The following is a 3,176-nucleotide window of genomic DNA, read 5'->3' as shown; positions in this document are numbered from 1 at the left end:
GATAAACATGGATTTTGTGACTGGTTTACCTCCTTCCCGACGCCATCATGAGTCCATTTGGGTTGTTGTGGATAGATTGACTAAGTCTTCGTACTTCTTTCCTGTTTATACTTCTTATATTGCTGAGGATTATGCTAGATTGTACATCCGTGAATTAGTCAAATTGCATGGAGTTCCCTTGTCCATCATTTCAGATAGGGGTACTCAGTTCACTTCGCAGTTTTGGAGAGCTTTTTAGAAGGGTCTTGGTACCCAAGTGCATTTGAGTTCTGCTTTCCATCCGCAGACAGATGGTCAGGCTGAGAGGACCATATAGACCTTATAAGATATGTTGAAAGCGTGTGCTCTTGACTTTAAAGGGAGTTGGGATAAGCATTTACCGTTGATAGAGTTTGCTTACAATAATAGTTTTTACTCTAGCACTGGCATGGCTCCATTTGAGGCTTTGTAGAGGAGGAAATGTAGGTCACCCATAGGTTTGTTTAAAGTTGGTGAAACTACCGTGAGTGTTCCTGATTTGGTCTTTGAGGCTATGGAAAAAGTCAAAGCGATTCGAGAAAGATTCAAAACCGCACAGAGTCGTCAGAAGTTGTATACAAATGTGAGGAGAAGAGACCTTGAATTTGAAGTTGGTGACTTGGTGTATTTGAAGATTTCATCCATGAAGGGAGTGAAGAGATTCAGAAAGAAGGGGAAACTTAGTCCCCATTATGTTGGCCCCTATAGAGTTCTTAGCCGTGTTAGTAAGGTAACGTATGAGGTTGAGTTGCCTTCAGAGTTTTCTTCCGTTCCCTCTGTCTTTCATGTCTCCATGCTTAGGAAACACGTTGGTGATTGTGTTGTTGTAGATCCTTCAGAAAACCCTGATGTGCAAGATAGTCTTTCTTTTGAGGAAGTTCCTGTAGAGATTCTAGATCACCAAGTTCGAAGACTAAGGAACAAAGAAGTTCCCTTGGTCAAGGTTTTGTGGCGAAACCAATCTGTTGAAGGTGCAACTTCAGAAACGGAGACAGATATGCGATCCAAGTATCCACACCTGTTTTCTGCAAGCCCCGATCAAGCCGAAGGTACAATTCTGCTCTAAATCATTCCTTTTCTATGCAGAATTAGAGTAGCTCAGCAGTTATTTTATACTATTCAGCTGTAATTTCGTGAGTCATGCACTCCTTGTTGTGTCCGAAATGTAGAATGAAGTAGAGGAAAGATTAGCAAGTTGCTTTAGATGTGTACCCTTCATTTTATCTTTACTCTTAGTATACCCAGCATCATTCGAGGATGAATGTTCCCACGGGGGAAATATTGTAATGCCCCGCACTTTCCTAAGCTAGAAAGCGAAACGTTGTTCGTACATATGAAACCCCCAATTCTGTAAGACATATTTGGACACATGAATTACCAAGAGTACCCTAGTTATAAGAGAGCTTATGATGTGTTAAGTGTAGTTATATGAGTCACTTAGGGTAGTACAAGCTAAGAGTTTTGAAATCCATCAAGTTTTAGTGTTTGAATTTGCAAGGGTCATCTTTGAATAAGAATAACTTGATAAATGTGGAATTTCTGAATATTTCTACCCAACAACTTATAGACAATCAAATTAGCATTCCAACGATACCAATTTAATCAAAATCCAACACCCGAGCAAGGAATTATGGCTTTGCGAAGTAGAGTGCGTCGCCTAACCAATCGCACATGGCAACTAGAATAGATGTGTGATAAGCAATGCGGCGCATACTTAAATCTGTATGATAAGCAATGCGGTACATACTTAAATGTGTGCGATAAGCAATGTGGCACACACATAAATATATGCGATAAGCAATGCGACGCACAATTGGTGTTTCAGGTAGTAAAAACACTTCATTTTGAGTTATTTTGAGGGCAATTAAGTCTTTTGGCACTCCTTACACACCCCTAAACTTAATCTTACGAATTTAATAGAATCTAAACACATCATAACCCTATTATCAATCTAAGTTCATCATCCAAGAGCACTAACGGAGAAAAATAACTAGGATTGCACAATCAACAATGAGGGTCCAATCTTTCAACGAATTCGTTACCATAAAGGTATGTGGCGTTTTCAACAAGAACATTCTTTCGTTCTTGTGCCCAAAAGTTTGTATTATTTTACGAAGATACATAATTTTACTTGTTTAATTATGAATTTGAGATGGAAACTATTATCCTATATTCTTGTTCAAGAAACTATGATATTTTTGTAATGTCTTAAAGATAAATTCCTTGAGTTTTGATGTTAATATCATGTTTCAAGTTGAATTTCTAGATTTTCATATGAGTTATACTTGTTTGCTTTACAAAGTATGAATCTTGAAATGTTTTGCTCAAGTGTTGATATATGGGATTTAAACCCTCTTTGAGATTATGATCTTTGGTGAAGTAATGTGTTATACACACCTTGATATTTGAATGATTTGACCTTTTGGTCTTGAAAGAGTTATTTTTGAACTCGAACGAGAAAAGAAATCCACATGTTGATTTTCTATGAAAAGGGGTAGCATGATGGCTCCCGATATGAATTGTTGAATTGCATTGTTGTGGATTTTCTTTTGAAATGATCTGAGCTAAGTTCGGGAGTAGTCTTTAGAACTGAGTGGGAGGTATAGCTATGATTGGTACTTCCTTAGAACTACGTGCCCTCGTAGGATGTGAGCCTAAGGCTGATTGATATATCGATCACTTGTGAACAAAAGATTAAAGTCCAACTCCGATGGTAAGGATAGGACAGCTCTCCCCAATGTGGGTTGTACGTTGGAGGCCATGTAGCTCACATGGTCTATGTCGTTCTAAGAGACTCTCAGTGTGTGTGTGCATTCTTCTGATTGAGATGAAAAATGTAGTAGTTCGAAAGTGTGAGTTGAGAAAGTTATCATTTTTGAAGAATTTGATGAATATTTCTATATCTTAAAGAGAATTTTTATGAAAGCTACTCGTTTTGATGACTTGAAAATGCTTATGGAAGTGATTGGGATTTACTATGATGACTCACATGTTTTCACCGATGTGTTTTACTCTATGGTGATTATGATGATTTTATTTCGAGGTATGTGAGTCTCTTATTACTGCATGCATATTTTCCTATGAATATTTGTGATATAGGACTTTTATGAAAACTTGCATACACCCTCATATACTCGGTCCAGATTCCATGGTACTGA

Source organism: Capsicum annuum, chromosome 6 (assembly GCF_002878395.1).
Source record: "Capsicum annuum cultivar UCD-10X-F1 chromosome 6, UCD10Xv1.1, whole genome shotgun sequence".
In the NCBI taxonomy this organism is placed as follows: Eukaryota; Viridiplantae; Streptophyta; class Magnoliopsida; order Solanales; family Solanaceae; genus Capsicum; species Capsicum annuum.
This window is presented reverse-complemented; position numbering follows the sequence as displayed.